The sequence below is a fragment of the Peromyscus leucopus genome, chromosome 1, assembly GCF_004664715.2.
Source record: "Peromyscus leucopus breed LL Stock chromosome 1, UCI_PerLeu_2.1, whole genome shotgun sequence".
NCBI classification, from domain to species: Eukaryota; Metazoa; Chordata; class Mammalia; order Rodentia; family Cricetidae; genus Peromyscus; species Peromyscus leucopus.
Genome location: NC_051063.1, coordinates 49773226 through 49789725, shown reverse-complemented (window position 1 = coordinate 49789725; position 16500 = coordinate 49773226).

The window sequence follows — 16500 nt, the reverse complement described above, 5'->3', positions numbered from 1 at the left end:
TGTAAGTTTTTATATAGAGACTGTAAAAATTAGGTGAATGTGAGCTGAATTTGAGATAGCCCAGATTGTGCTCATATTTTGTTGGTGTGATTTTTCTGAAGATTATCAGATGTTTGCATTATTGTATAAAATAACATACTTTACCGATAAAGAAAATTTTGTTTTGATTTGTTTTTTTCTTACCCATAAAAAACATGTATGTCTTTTTAAACTCTCTTAAGTGTTTATTGGAAGGCTTCTGACACATTACTCTCAATTCCTAAAAGATCCCAGAATTTAGAGACTTTAGTTAAATGTAACATGTTAAAAAAGGACATTTTAATGACTATGTCAACTGGAATTCTAATGCCCCAGTCACTGAATCTGGGGGTGGGGGGAAAGCAGTACCAAGTACACATGCTCTGTCTAAGAAAGAGTTGCTGTTCTTAGAGCTGGCTTGATGAAGGAGATGAGAGATTTTGGATGGAAAACTGAAGCTGTAGTTTTAAATGGATGGACAAATACAGTACCAGCCACAGAAACTGGGGGCTTCTGAGAGGGAAATAGGAGTTTGAGGACTTGATAAATCCAGTCTTAAGTATTCTCAGTTCAAGACTGAAGAAATGGGTGGGGTCAGAATTCTTAGCTAGTAATATTGATTTTAGAGTACCCTATTTAGAGATGTAGGTTGAACCCATTTATATGAGTCATCCATTACAGATTTGAAAAAAAAAAAAAAACCCAAGGAAGAGGAGTATGTTTTAGAATATTTCCCTGATTGATGCACAGAAAGTTAAGTGGGGGTGAGTAGAAGCTGTCACAGATGAGATCCTTGTGGAAACAAGAACCAGAAGAGGGTATCCAGCACTTCCTCTGTCTTTCATAGTGAATTTGCCATTGAAGGAGAACCAAACATGGTTTTACTTGTTACTTGAGAAAATGACCGCAGCACTGAAGCTTATGTTATTATACAATCAAACAGTGTCACTGCGATGTAAGGTGCTTTTCATTTTCTTCACAAAGAGACTTACAATATTGGAAACTTAGTTGATGTCCTACTCACATGAGGCACAATGAAATACTGACAAGAAAATGTTCCAAATAAACTTGAGAGCCATTACAATGGGGAAGTGGAATTTAGTTTTGCTATGAGTGCAGCTTTTTGGCACCATACCAAAAGAGGAAGACGAGAAAAATGAAATAGAGCAAGGTCCTACTATGTGACGTAGCGTATTCACAACAGAGATAGGCTATGAAACCCGTCTTTGTAAGCAGAACACTGAGGCTTAGTCCAAAAGTGTGGCCTCCGATTCGGAAGGCTGAGGACAGAGAAGCTGGAGGCAGGGAAGAACTGGAGGAAGGAACTGAGCTATGAATGTGGTATTTTCATCAAAACACAAAAATAAATTTCTTTCTGGTGTGTGAGAATCAGACTGGAATCATACCTGGAGAGTGGTAGGACTATAGAGGGTATGAGACCAGAAGATAAAATAATGTGACTGAAGACCACTGATGTTTGCACTTAAAATTGTTAAAATGGTAAGTTTATTATTTGATTTCACCTCTTGCACACAAAAAATGACAGAATTTTAAAATATTGAGGCTGATTTGCTTGTGTGAATAATTATATTCTATTTACTTTCATGCTTATAATTTTCTACAGTTGTGTCTAAAATATTAATGGTTTTTAAAGGAAAATTAAATATACACAAAATATTTTTCTGAAACATAAATATTATAGACATATCTGCTACATAATATCCACAACAGTCTAGTTACTTGAAAACATCATTATCCTTTTCCAGGTAGTGAATATAAGATCATAATGATAGGTTCTAATCTTGAAATTTTATTATGTGTGTGTGTGGGGGGGTCCATGTTGCCGCAGCATGGGTTTGGCGGTCAGAGTACAACTTTCAGAGGTTATTTCTCTTTCCACTGTGTTTTTGAGACAGCATCTCTTGCTCTTGCTATTCTTGCCATGCTGTGTATTCCAGGCTAGATGACCACAGCTTTCAGATGATTCCCGTCTCTGCCTCCCAGCCTACTGTGAGACACCATACCACTGCATCTGTTTGTTTTAACTGGGTTCTGGGGATCAAGTTTAGATCTTCAGGCTTGTAGGACAAGTGTTTTACCTTCTGAGCCTTCTTGCTGGCCTTATAATATATTCTAAATAGTGTCAATAGTTAATGTCTTGTATAAAGCATTTTTATATTATGGACTATAAATGTAATGTTTTATGGTATGGGGTTTATTATTTCCCTTTTATAGAGAACAGCAGTGAATTGCCCATGTCCTCACAGAAGGAAGAAGCTGAGACTCAAACACAAGGTTTTGACTCTAAGTGCAGTGCTCTGACCCCAAAGTCCCTGGGTATTGTTATTTTGCTAGTGACGTCTTTACAGTGTTTCTACCAGTGTCCTGAGGCTGTCAGCCTAAACTATTTGATTATGAGTAGTGTCATTAGTGAGTCAGTTAACATTCTTGAACTTCATTCCCCTCTCTTTAGAACTGATGTAACTGGACTGGATAAAAGTTTTGAATCTTCACCTACACAGTTCTACAGATTAGATGTGATTGTGATATAGTATTACAGAGACAGAGTGCTAGGTGGAAGATCTTTGCTTTTATTCATGGATACCATACTTTATAAGAGATACTAAAGAGGAAAGAGTAGTAAGACAACAAACATGGTTCATGCCCCAGAGGCTCTTACGATTCAATGGGCTATTCATAATCCTGTCATAAAACTTCCCACTTAATTCTTATCCTTTTTTCCCTTATACTTCTATACAGACTTTTTTTGCATATATATGGTTGGTGTGTGTGTGTGTGTGTGTGTGTGTGTGTGTGTGTGTGTGTGTTTTGTATGCATGGGAGCACAGTATGTAGGTTACATACATGTGGGAGGCCCTAAGTTGATGTTGGGTGGTCTTCCTTGATCGCTCCCTGCTTTATTTACTGAATCAGAGTCTCTTGATGAACTTGGAGCCGTCCAGTTCTGACTAGTGTGCCTGGAGACCCCTGTCTCTGGCTGGGATTACTATACCTCTTTTCTAGGCTGCTGGAGATCTGAACTATTTTCACTATGCAGAATAAGCACTTCATGCACTAAGCCATTCCCCAGCCCTGACTTTAGAGTTTCTGATTCTTGCCTTCTTTATTTTTCCTTCTGATAAAATTTCCAACCACACTTTGCTTATTTGCTTGTAGTTGTTATTTCTGATAAAAAGGAACTATACTACAACTGAAGGAATTTTTTTGAGATCCTTTACAGTTGGCACTGAGTATTTAAAGTGACTTCAGTTTCATAAATGCTCGATGATTCTTTTTCATTTTCCCCAAGTAAAAGAAACTTATTTACCTAAATATGTAGTATATTTTACTTCCCATTGTGGATTTATGTTTAAAATCAGTTGATTTTTTAAAGCTTTTGACATTTTTGCCCTTATCATGGGTAACTAATATTCATATATTTTTCCTGTCCATTTCTTTATTTGTCTACTGGTTTGACTTGCTTTTTCCCTGAGGCTGTATTCAGGTTATTGAACTATTAAGGAAAGCCCTTCCATAAGTGTTTTTAACTGATTAATTATTCATCTACTTTTCAGGTTAACAAAATCTTTCCATCTTCTAAAGCATTTACATGCATTGATTTCTTCCTGTGAAGTACACAAAACCTCACTCTCTCAAGGATAGTCATCATGAAATAAACTGACAGTGAATAGCTCTTAATGTGCTGCATTTAAAAAAATTATATTTTTAAAACTTGCATAAACCGATAGATACAATCTTAAGAAAACACCAGACAAATCTAATATAAAGGACACATTAAATAGATGGCTTAGATATCAATGTCATAAAAGACAACAGGGGTAAAAAAAATACAATTTAGATTAAAGGAGACTAAATTAGAGTTGAGTTGTAAAAATTAAATGCAGTATGTGATCTTGGATTTGATTAGTATAGTTTCTTTAAAAGACACTTTAGGGACTTAAGATTTAGGAAAGCTGAGTATTGTGGCATATGCCTTTAATCTAAGCACTTGGATGAAGAGGCGGGCAGATCTTTGTGAGTTTGAGGCCAATCTAGTTCCCATATTGAGTTTTTGGCCAACCAGTGCTATATAGTGAGAACCTGTATAAAAACTTTTTTTGGAAAAGTTCTATAAGACATATAAGATATTTTAATATTATTATCTAATTTTGATGCCTGTTCTATAGTTTTCTTAGTAAAATTTCTTAATTTTAATAATTATATAATATATGAAACTCTAAAAAAGGAAAGAGAAAAGAAAGAAAATCCATTCAAATGACTAGGAGTTTCGAAAAGGCTTGAGATCTACCCTCTGTGCCTTCTTCATGGTGTTGCAACCTTGGCCTGCCTCTGTATCCTGAGAACTCATGTCCTACTTCCCATTCCCTTTTATTAGGATTCAATAACGCTGGCCTACTTTTTGTTTCTTAAACTTTCCAAGCTTGTCTTGCCTCAAAGCTAGTGTACTTGCTATTTTTCTCTTAAAACATTCTCTTCCCAGATCTGCGCTTGGCTGGCTTCTTGTCATCATTGGACCCAACTCAAATGTGACACTTCAACACCTCACCCCGGGACAGCAATCTGACTAATCAGACAAAAGGAGTTCTCAGTTGCACTAACCTGTTTTCTAGTCTTCATGGAATGTTATCTTTATCTGAATTTATCTTGCTTATTTATTGCCCAGTCCCTCTCTGACTCCTCAATCTTTCAATCTTACCTACATGGAATGTAGACCCATAAAAGGGTGAACTATGAACTCACTCACTGTCTAGAAATATACTTGGCCCATAAGAAGGTTCTCGGTGACAATTGCAAAATGGAAAATAGATGAATTTATTTGCATGTAGAATGACTAGTAATGAGTAGCAACAGAAAAGAAATTATTTGAAGAAAGTAATATCACATATAGCTTTAAAAAGAGAAAGAAAAAAGTTTATCTTTCACACTGTTGATGTTGTAATAGGAAGTGGCCAAGATACCAGGAGACACAATATCTCAAGTGCTGTCTGCATAATGGAGAGAGCCACCTGTCCCTTCCTACTTGGAGCAAAGGACTGAAGCATAAGGGCTGGAGAGGAAGTTTCCAAGCCTAACTGTGTGACAGTTAAAGAAGAACATCTGAAGTCCAAATGACCCTGGACCATTCATGTCCCTGAGACAGGAGGGGTCCTCAGGCTGGTGGAAATGGGGCATTCACATACTTTGAAACAACCCATAGCCTGAGGGCTCATCCTAATGAAAAAATTCACATGCCAACTTATTTTTTGTCTGTGGAGTAGGCATGTCATTATTACTTTACCACATTTTGAGACGTGCTGGAGAAGAGCTAAGGCAAGCATTTGTTTAATAAAGACACTAAGTAACAACATTCCTCATTTCATCTTCTTCCGACCTTTTAAGCTCTCCTTCAAAGCTGTTCTCTTTGAGGCTGTATTTACTCCATATTAAATGTCTCTCAGAGTAAATTCTTTGGGTAAGGGCCAGTCTTCATGGTGTTCTTGCTAATGCAAGACTTTGGAACTATCTATAAATGACAGGTCTCCTTTGTACAATTGGTTGGAGCAATAACCACCACTCTGACCCCTGGGTGGCAGTAACCCTTTTCCATTCTTCAATTTTTGTAGGAATTTGTATGGAGCTGGGCTTCATTAGACTCTTTTAAATGCATAAAAATGCCAAGCACACTTTGCAGACATGATGTTTTTAGGCACTTCGTGAGTTCAAACATATCCTTTATTCTTTCCAACTCAGTAAGAAGGCTGTTCCCCATGGAGGTCTAGCCACAAAAAAGTTTGAAATTCTCTTTGGTTTATATGGAGTTACTGATGAAGTATCTATAGAAGCCCTTCACCCTCTTTTGTGTACATTGGGGTGGAGGATCCATGGAAGAAACAAAGCTAAAGTTGTCTTCATTTCCCTCTAGTTTATATCAAAAAAGGGATAAAAAAAAGATCCCTTAAAAAATGGTAATACTAGTTTCACCTTGGTGACTGAAAGAGATCACACACACACACACACACACACACACACACACACACACACACACACACACACACACCACAGAGAGAGAGAGAGAGAGAGAGAGAGAGAGAGAGAGAGAGAGAGAGAGAGAGAGAATACATTTATTGGTTAAAAGGGGAACTATTTTGACTTGTGTAGTGAGTTTATATTCTTTCAGAAAAACCTACCCATCCCCACCCCTGCAAAAAAGGGGGGACACAGAATTTTATCTTTTTAAACTTTTAACTATTATGCATTTGAAATAGCATGGAAAATATTCAAAACAGATTGCTCTCAAAGAACCATTGGCATGTTAGAAAAAAGAAGAAAGAGCCAGTGAGATGGTTCATCAGCTAAAAGTGCTTACTGCCAAGTCTGGTGCCCTGATGCTGATCCCCCAAGCCACATTGTAGGAGAAAACTGACTCCCACAAGTGGTCCTCTGACCTCAACATGGGCACTGTGGTATGCACCCCACTAAATAAATAAATAATAAATGTAAAACTAAAAAAAAGTTCAACTTATTATCTAAGTGGAGATCTTGAACTACAAAACAAGTAAAAAGAATTCAGTAAAAGGAATATGAAACCAAACATCAGAAAACTTTGTCCTGTGGACATTTCTGTCTAGCTGTACTTTGGGCAAATAATCAGTAGATAATAGTGCATGAAACATATATAACATTATTTGAAAATAAATAAGTTATCAAATACCAAGGAACTAGATGATTTTTAGTTAAGTAGAAGTATCTCTAGAATGCAGTTGTATTTGTTAATTAAAGATTTATTTATTTTTGAATGGCTGAGCCATCTCTCCAGCCCTTATTTATTTTTATTTAATATGTATAAGTGTTTTTTCTGAATGTATATATGTGCACTGCATGCATTCCTGGTGCCTGTGAAGGCCAGAAGAGGGTGCTGGATCCTCTGGAACTATAGATGGTTGTAAGCCACCGTGTGGGTGCTGGGAACCATACTGGAGTCCTCTTCAAGAGCAGCCAGTTCTCTTGGCTCTTGAGCTATTTCTCCAGCCTCATAGTTGCATTTGTTTTATGCAGGTAATTTTTCTGTGAGCTAGTCATCACTCAACAAATAATTGCTTAAATATTTGAAACGTATGAATTAGAGAAAGCTTCATTTAGAAATGGCTGCTCATAGGAAAAAACTCACCTGTTTTCCCTTTCTTTTCTAGCAGATGTGTGAGTGACCTACATTCACTGCTTGAATTTCCAAACACATACTCAATAGCTTGCAGTCTAGCTTCCCCTCCAAACCTTGTTTTGAAATCCCTGGGCCATTAACTGATGGTCCAGTCCTTTTTGTTTAGGTTTTTATATTAAGAATCTGCAAAAACATGACATTTGCTCCTTCTTCCAGATGTTCATGCCCATCCTGCCCCCAGTGATTTTCAGTATCATTATATTTCATGCCCTAAAAGAAAAGCAATGCTCTGCACAAGCAATGGAACGTAAGAGTTTCTTTGTTCTAGTACAGCAAAATCTTGCTGAATGTTTGACAGAAATTCAGAGAAAGAGGAGCTGTGAGTGCCACCTTGTGGCAAGGCATGTCCTACCACATCTAAGTTGGTACACCTCAACCCCCAGCACCCACCTGCTTTGGCTGTGGTCTACTTGCCTCCGTGTCCTTCTGCAGTGAAGCCTCTTTTTCTCAAAGCTTTGTTTTAAATGCAGGCTGTCAGACTCACTACCGAAAAAAAATTTAAATCTTTATCCTACTCATTTCCCAAGATTTAATATTGTAGCCCCTTGTTACTTTGATAACTTCAGCCCTTGAAAATCACTGTTATTACTACTTCATCTTGATTCTCAGATCATTTTAATTCCTTCTTATACATTCTTCACAATTCTGTGCACTGGAATTTCTTTTCTGGCTTAAGTCTGTGCAAATCTTCTTTATGCTGTCAACAATCACAGTTGGGCAATTGCCCTGTTGTTTCTGGAAAATACCCACTCTCTTAACGTTATATGCCACTTCTGGTTCTTACATTTTTCTACCCTATCTTTCTCAAATCCCTGAGCCCTAGATCACACACAAGGGCTAAGCTCTCTCTGCACTTTGACTAGTTGAAGATTTCTATGTTAATAGCAATCTGCAAGGAAAAGCTTCTCTGATGAGAGCTAAGAAGTGTTCTTATCTATGAATGTAGAAATAAATCATGCCAGGCAATGGTGGTGTACACCTTTAATCCCAGCACTTGGGAGGCAGAGGCAGGTGGATCTTAGTGAGTTCGAGGCCAGCCTGGTGTACAAAGTGAGTTCTAGGACAGCCAGGGCTGTTACACAGAGAACCCTGTCTCGAAAAACCAAAATAAATAAATAAAATAAGAAAGAAATCATTGGGAGTCATTTTAATTCTATGTCCATTTAGTCTGCTAAATAATCGTATTGTGTTCTACTCTAGGGCCTAGGGACCATCTAACCATAGGTTCTTGGCCACTCTAGCAATACCAGGTATGGATTCTATCTCTTGGAGTGGACCTTAGATCCAATCAGAAAGAGGTTGATTGCTCCCATAACCTTCTTGGGGAGGGGGTCATCCACACTGTTCTCCAAAGTGGCTGTGCTTGTTTACCCTCCCCCACCTCACACATGGGAAATAAAGTTTCCCCTTTCCCCTCACACTTGCCAGCATTGTCATTTGTTTTCTTGAAAATAGTCATCCTGACTACAGGGAGATGGAATTCCAAGGAGTTTTGATTTACATTTCCATGGTGGTTTAGGATGTTGCTCACTTTTAAAAACATTCATTGCCCATTTGTTCTCTCTCTCTCTCTCTCTCTCTCTCTCTCTCTCTCTCTCTCTCTCTCTCTCTCTCTCTCTCTCTCTTCAACTCTGTTCAGTTCCAAATGTGGAATTGGATTGTTTGCTTGATTATCTGGTTTTGAGTTTTTTGTAAATTCTAGGTATTAAGCCTCTGTTAGATGCATAGTTGGCAAAGATTTTCTCGCATTGTGTAGTCTGCCTCTTCAGTGGTCCATAGTCCCCTTTGCTGTGTAGAAGCTCTTAGAATTGATGAGACTTCATGTATCCATTGTCAGCCTTATTTCTGATTAATTGGAGTTCTACTTAGAAAGTCCTCCCCTAGGCCCACATCTTAAAGTGTTCCTCTTACTTTTTCCTCTAGCAATTTTAGAGATTCAGACCTTATGTTAAGGTCTTCGATCCATTTGGAGTTGGTTTTTTGTGCAACACGAGAGATAGGCTCTATTTTCATTTTCTACATGTAGACATCCAGTTTTCCTGGCATCATATGTGTGCTTTTAGTATTTTGGTAAAGAATCAGGTCGCTGTTGATGAGTTTTCCAGGTCCCAGTGCATATGTTCTTACCCACGTATAAACATACAAGCAACCGTATAAATCCCAATAGGTCACACATACTGAACGACATGAAAGTGAGTGGGAAGACTTGCTGAGAAGACAGGTTTCAGTTCTAGAGAAAGGAGGATCAGAGAGGATAACTGGAGATGAAAATAAGTAAAATTCATTATATACATTTATGAAACAGTTAAATACATTTTTACTTTTTTATTTTTGAGATTATAATTTATCCCTTTCCTGTCCTCATTCTACACCCTCTCATTTACTCCTCCTCCCTCTCTTTCAAATTTATGACCTCTTTTTCATTAATTGTTGTCTCATGCATATGTGTATAGGTATATACATATACATTCCTAAATATAACCTGTATGTTAGTTGTAATATGTTTTCAGGGCTATTAGGTGTTGCAGGAATCTTAAAAGTTCTTATTAACAAAATCAAACCCGAGCCATTATTGGGTCATGCTGGTAGATCAGAGAGACAGCCACAGTATCTCACCTCGCGATCCTCAACTGGTCTTGTTTCCCAGACTGGAGGCTTCTGAGTCCTCATCCAATGGCTCTCAGCTGAATTGCTGCTCAAAAGCTGAATGCTTACCAGCAATGCTTAACAGCCAAATCTTAACAGCAAATGCTTCTAGTTTCTGGTCTCACACTTATATATCTTTTTGCTCTCTACCACCACTCCTGGATTAAAGGCTGCTTTCTGGATTAAGGCGTGTGTCATCATGCTTGGCTATTTACAATGTGACTTGAACTCACAGAATCAGAGGATTTCTATCTCTGAATGCTAGATTAAAGGTGTGAGTCCACATTTTCTAGCCTTTGTATCTAGTGGCTGTCTGTTCTTGACCTAGATAAATTTATTAAAGTAACAATATTTTGGGAACACAATACAACCACAATTAGGTGTTGAGTAACTAATTAGTGTGTTCTTCCCTGAGGAAGACTTTTCCTGTTCTCAGCTTTCCTTAGTTGTCTGTAGTTCTTTTTGGGGGGTTGAGACCCTGTGGGCTTTTCCCCATCTATTTTGGCATGCCTACTGACATCATCCTTATTCAGGTCATGTTTGGCCAGTCGTGTTGATGAGATTATAGGTGCAGCTTCTGACATTGCTAGGAGACACAGTCTCACAGCACACTCCCTGATCTGGGCCTTACAGTCTTCTTTCCTACTCTTCCACAATGTTTCCTGAGCTTTAGGTGCAGGAGTGTTTCGTGTTTCATAGATGTATCCACCGGGACAGTGTGTGGGGGGCGGGGAGAGCGTGGAGGTGTAGGGGGACTCCACAGCTCTGCATTTTGATTGGTTATGGTTTTTCTGTAGTGGTCTCCATCTTTTGCAAAGAGAAGTTTCCTTGGTGAGGAATTGAAACTACACTTACCTGTGGGTATAAGGACAAATAATTACATTGTTGTTAGGAATCATGATAGTTTAATAAAGTAGTGGTTGTAGATTCTTCTTCAATATCTATGACCTCAGTAACACTGAAGTTTCCAGTAGCAGACATGGGTTCCCTCTTGTTGAGTGGGTCAATTATAGAGATATTGGTTACCAACAAGGTATTCTTTTTTTTTTTTTCAAGACAGGGTTTCTCTGTGTAGCTTTGGTGCCTGTCCTGGATCTCGCTCTGTAGCCTAGGCTGGCCTCAACTCACAGAGATCTGCCTAGCTCTGCCTCCCAAGTGGGATTAAAGGTGTGCAACCCCCCCCACCGGCCAACAAGGTATTCATGCCCCTACTGCACCCTTAGGGTTATAGTGTCGTGCTGGTCATTGATAATGGTTCACAGGCACCGTAGCAGGGTAGGAATGCTGGTTGCCTCTGTCCCTTGGAGTCTCGCATGGCCGCTTCTGACACCATGAAAGCTACTCCTCAGGGAGGAGATGTTCAGGCCACTGAGACCTCTTCTTTAAGGTACGATTGGAACTCAGTGCATTTTTCCAATTCTTGAGTTTGGTTTTGGTTTTGGTTGGGAGACTATCATGACTTCACTTGTATTATAGAGCTCTTTGGATTATTTAATTCTTCTTGATTAGTTTTTATATGTAATAAATATCTAGAAATTCATCCACTTCTTCTAGATTTACTAATATTTTTAGTCTTCAAGAAATCCCCTTACTAGTCCATATAGACATCTACTGAAAAATGTCCCAGTTTAGTAGTTCTTACTCCCTCCCTTCTTCCCTCCCTCCCTCCTTCACTTCATCTTTCACTTCTTCCCATTCTATCTCCCTCTCTCCCTCATTTTCTTTCTCTTTCCTCCATAAATTTTTATTTTGAAATATTGAAACTTTCAGGAAAACTGAAAGACTAGACTCCATCAATTGTTTACATTATGCCATATTTTCCTTTCTTTCTACCTAGATATTTATTTCTTTTGCTAACTACTGATGCATCTCTTATCAATAAGAGTATTCTTTTCAATAACCACAATACCATTGCTGTACTTAATCTATAAAGTGAGAATATTATCATCCTAAGGTCTGGTTGAGGGAAAGAATTTTATTGTAGATATGAGGAAAAGTACAGCAGAAGTATCTGGAAGAGTCCAGAGCAGGGAGAGAAAGTAGTACACTGAATGTGGCCAGCAGAGTGGACTTGGCCATGTGGAGTGGGAGAGCAAAAGAGGAAGACAAATGTGGACCAAAGAGACCAAGAGAGGAAGACAAAAGAGAAGACCAAGTGAGCACATGCTGAAATGGTAGGGTTATATAGGAATGAGAAGCTGGGGGAAGGGAAGTCCATGAGCTAGAGAAGTTTGGGGTGGGGACAGGATGAGAAGAGCCAGGATCCCAGAGTAGACTCTGTTATAGGCATTTGTGATGCTGAGAGAGCCTGGGGGCCAGCATGAACTTTAGTATGCTAGTGAGCAACACAGCCATTTGCCCTGAATATCTTTTAAACCTGCCACTTAATATATAACTTGTTGATTTGTTGTCACATAGTATACAGGTGGCATTATATGTTTTTCGAATTAGCACAAGAAGGTCAAAGGTCCCACCTTCAACCATGTCAATCAAAGGTCCAACCTTCAACCGTGTCAATCAAAGGTCCCACCTTCGACCATGTCAGTCTAAGACTTTGCAAAAGAGTCCTGCTTACATTTAGTTTTCTTTAAATCTACCACAGTTTCCCCCAATTATATTTTGTCTTTGGTGACATTCACATTTTTTGCTATATGTTTGTGGTTTTCCTTTTAAAAATGCAAATCAATTTTCTTGTGGAATATCTCCTGTAACAGGCTTTCTTTTGGGGGCCACCAACCAGCTACCAAAACATGGCATGAAGACTTACTAGTTATGGATTCTTGGCCTAGCTTAGGCTTGTTTCTTGCTAACTCTTATAACTTAACCTGTTTCTCTTCATCTGCATTTTGCCTTGGGGCTTTTTACTTTTCTTTCCTTCTGTATATCTTATTTTCTTGCTGTCTCAATATGTTGCTGGCCATTGCTTAATTTCTGGCCATGGTGTGTCCTCCTTTTTCTCCCTTGTTCCCTCCTCTTTCTTCTTCCTTTCATTCTTCTCTTCTCCCCTCTAGAGCCTAGGTTTCTCCTCCTATTTATTCTCTCTGTCTGCCAGACCCACCTATCCCTCTTCTGTGTAGTTATTGGCCATTCAGCTTTCTATTAGACCAATCAAGTACCTTAGGCAGGCAAGGTGAAACAGCAACACATCTTTTCATAATTAAACAAATGCAGCAGAAACAAATGTAACACATCTTTTCATAATTAAGGCAGCAGAAACAAATGTAATACACCTTTACACAGTTAAAAATAATATTCTGCAGCATAAACAAATGTAACACATCTTTGCCCAGTTAAAACAATATTCAACAACAATCTCCAAATATGAATTTGTAAGATTGTTTCCTTATGGTTAGATTCTGTTTAAATGTTAGGCAAGGATTCTACATAGGGGATATGTGGACAAGCTTCAGTATGGATAAACAGTTGAAAGATGCTAAGAAGAGGGCATGCATGGCAATTCATTTGGTGAAGAATCTAGTGCATTGAATCTGAGAAGCAGTGGTGAGGACCTGAGATCCAATCTAGGAAAGATTTTAGATTGACTTTCTGACCAGCTCTTGTTGTGGTAGATGAGAGACAAGGAGGAACATGTAATAATTCCAAGATTACTAAGAAATGACTGACATTCATTAATTCAGGGAATTAGAAAAGAAATAAACTTATTGTGTTGGCTTCTGAGATTTTTGTTTTTGCATGTATAGTTTGAAATCCACACGAGACATTTAGAGAAAAATAGTTGACATGGCAGATCTTGGCTTTAGACAAGCCCTAGACTCTTTAAATATCAGTGTGGGTATAAACATCAGCCTAAAGTTAGAAGGTAAGCCTTAGAGACAGATGAGACTGTCCAGATGCAGCATTCACTGAAAGGGTGGGTTATCGATGACTCATAGCTAAGATCCTCTGCTCTTTCCTTGTAGTTGTCTACTTTGTCTGAATTTTAAGTTCTGACATCATTCCACTAACTTGCTCTTTAGACATCAATTAAACCCAGATTTCCTGGGTTTCACTACAGATTGTGTTTGCCCTAACTAGACTACAAAACCAGTGGCACTGACCTCATAGTTACATTTGCAATGATCCATGTTTTAGCCAGGTAAGTGTGAAGTGTATCCAAGGATAAGAAGCACACCTCAATTAAGATGGGACTGTCCAACCCACCCACATTGTTATTTGATTCAGTCCCAGAATGTGTGGATGTGTGTTATGCAAATCGACCAAACACACTAAAGATAATCATAAATCAGCTGTGCATGTACATATGCATGATTGTACATCCTGGATTGCAATTCTGCAATGGAACAGCTCCAGACTGACATAGAAGAAGACAGTGAAAGGAAGAATTTTCTCTCAACTCTGTGGAATAATTTGACTTTATCAAATTTTGATGCTGTGTTTCTGCTGATAGCTCTCATCACATGGAGGAAAGAGTCAGGATTCAATTGTTCTCCCCATTCCTCAAAAAGTCTTTTATACTTTCTCTACAGGTAGAAGCTTAGGATATCATCAGCACTAAAGAGTGTTGTGGCACTTGTGAATTCCTTCATCCCCAACCATTCAATTTCTAACATGGTTAGAATCATGTCAGATGAACATCTACAAAATGGAAATTATTATTCAATGAACTCTAAAGTGATAAAGAGGATGAGGCAATGCAAGGCAAGGGGAAAAGCCCAAATTCTTCTTGTAGAGAAAGACAAGACTGAGCCCAGTGGAGAAGGCTGAGTGTTTGGCTGCCAATATCTATTACTTAACAACTGACATTTTCCAGATCTCACTTCAGGGAAGGCAACACCTGATTTCACTTAAAGTTGCAGCATCTGCCCTACTGCTTTCCCCAGCCAGCCTAATGCCTCACCCACCAGCACCATGATGAGCAAAGGGAAGGAGGATGCAATTAGCTGTGAGTGGGGGTTGGGATGAGTGGGAACCTAAGAGTCATCACTGGAGTTCTGATCTGATAGTGCAGATAGCTGCCTTGGGGGGTTTCTCCCACATGTGCAACACCAGCGAACATAGACAAGTGCCAAGAGGCAAGAGCAGGACTGGCAGGGTAATCTCTGCATACTGTGATTGGCTTTGGTGGTAGTGATCCTTTTCAAAGCTGTGGCCCTCTAGTTATGCTTTCCCCCAATCACAGTCACTGCTGGACATGTGGAGCAGATAAAAACATTTCTCTCAAACATTAGTCTTGCCAAAGAGAGCTAGTAAAAGATGATCAGAGCACTAATGTTGAGTTATTTTGTCTCTCATTTAGAGCTCTTGGGCTCTGCTCCAAAATGTCCAGTGATCATGCCCATAGGGGGGAAAAACAACACACAACTAAATACTGTTCAGAATTTAAATTTGCACATAATTCTCATATTCAGCACTTTGCTAATGACATGTTTTTCTCTCTAGAATTTAATATGGATGATTAATTTTTATGGCATGTTCAAAGCATGGTGCACTTTTTTTCCAAACCATTCTTATAGTGAATCAAATTAATCAACAAATAGTAGACTTCTAATTTTAATTAAGCATAATTCTGGAATTCTGTTTATTACATACTTCTATATCTGTTCCTCTCCCCAGTGAGGATCATGACTGTACTTCAGTTCTCTTGGTACCACTGTCCATTCAGATCCTGTTTAAATACCCCTCCAGAGTCTGAGTAGTCTCTTTTCCTCAGTTTAATAAGTTGAATAGGTGGCTATAGATCCCTCTGGGGAAGGAAAATTATAATATATAATCCTACATTTTTTCCCCTAAATACCTGACCATTTCTTCTGTTAAAGGTTTCTCTATATGAAAATCTGCTCTGCATCAGGAATTCCAAGTGATTGAAGCATTTTGTTAGGGTGACTGTCCTCCTAAGCCCGCTGATTCATTTTTGGTTTGTGTGTTGTTTCTTTAGGGGGGTGTAGTCATTAAGTAACACCCATATTTCTGTCCATATATTTGCTTCCAGGGATGTCATATTTTGCTATTTCTACAAGTCTCTGATAGTCAAGCTCAGCTGGCATCCCTTTGACCTTGCTAACTACTTAGCCTTTAGGAAGTAAGCATCAGCACCTGGGTCCTATTGCTTTGCCTACCCACTTCCCAAATCATCTTCATGGTTTTGACAAGACCAAATTTTGACGCTGGATAAAAGTCACCATCAGAGTGTTTAGTGATTCGGTGTTCCTCTCACCAGCATACCCATACCAGCATTGGTGAATAGTGTCAAATAAGGTTTGAATATGGACCATTCCCTCACTAGCTTATGCATTCAATATTTTGTCTTCAGCTTGTGATGCTGTTTAGGAAGGTTGTGGAAACTTTAGAAGGTGAAACCTGCCTAGAGAGTAAGTCTCAAGGAGAGTGGCTTTTATGGTCTCTGGTCCTTGTGCTTTTTGACCCCTTCTAAGGTAAACAATCTCCTTTCACATGCTCCTTCTACCATTACACCCTGCCTTAAATTAATGGAGTCAAGAATTATTGATTGAAATATCTGTAATCATGACCCAAAATAAAAATAAAAAGTCCTCCATTTAAGTTGTTCATATCAAGCATTAGGTTGCAGTGATGCACATGTAACTATTGCAATATTTTTTAGATTTCCTCTGGAACATAACATTCAGACAGTCTTCTGA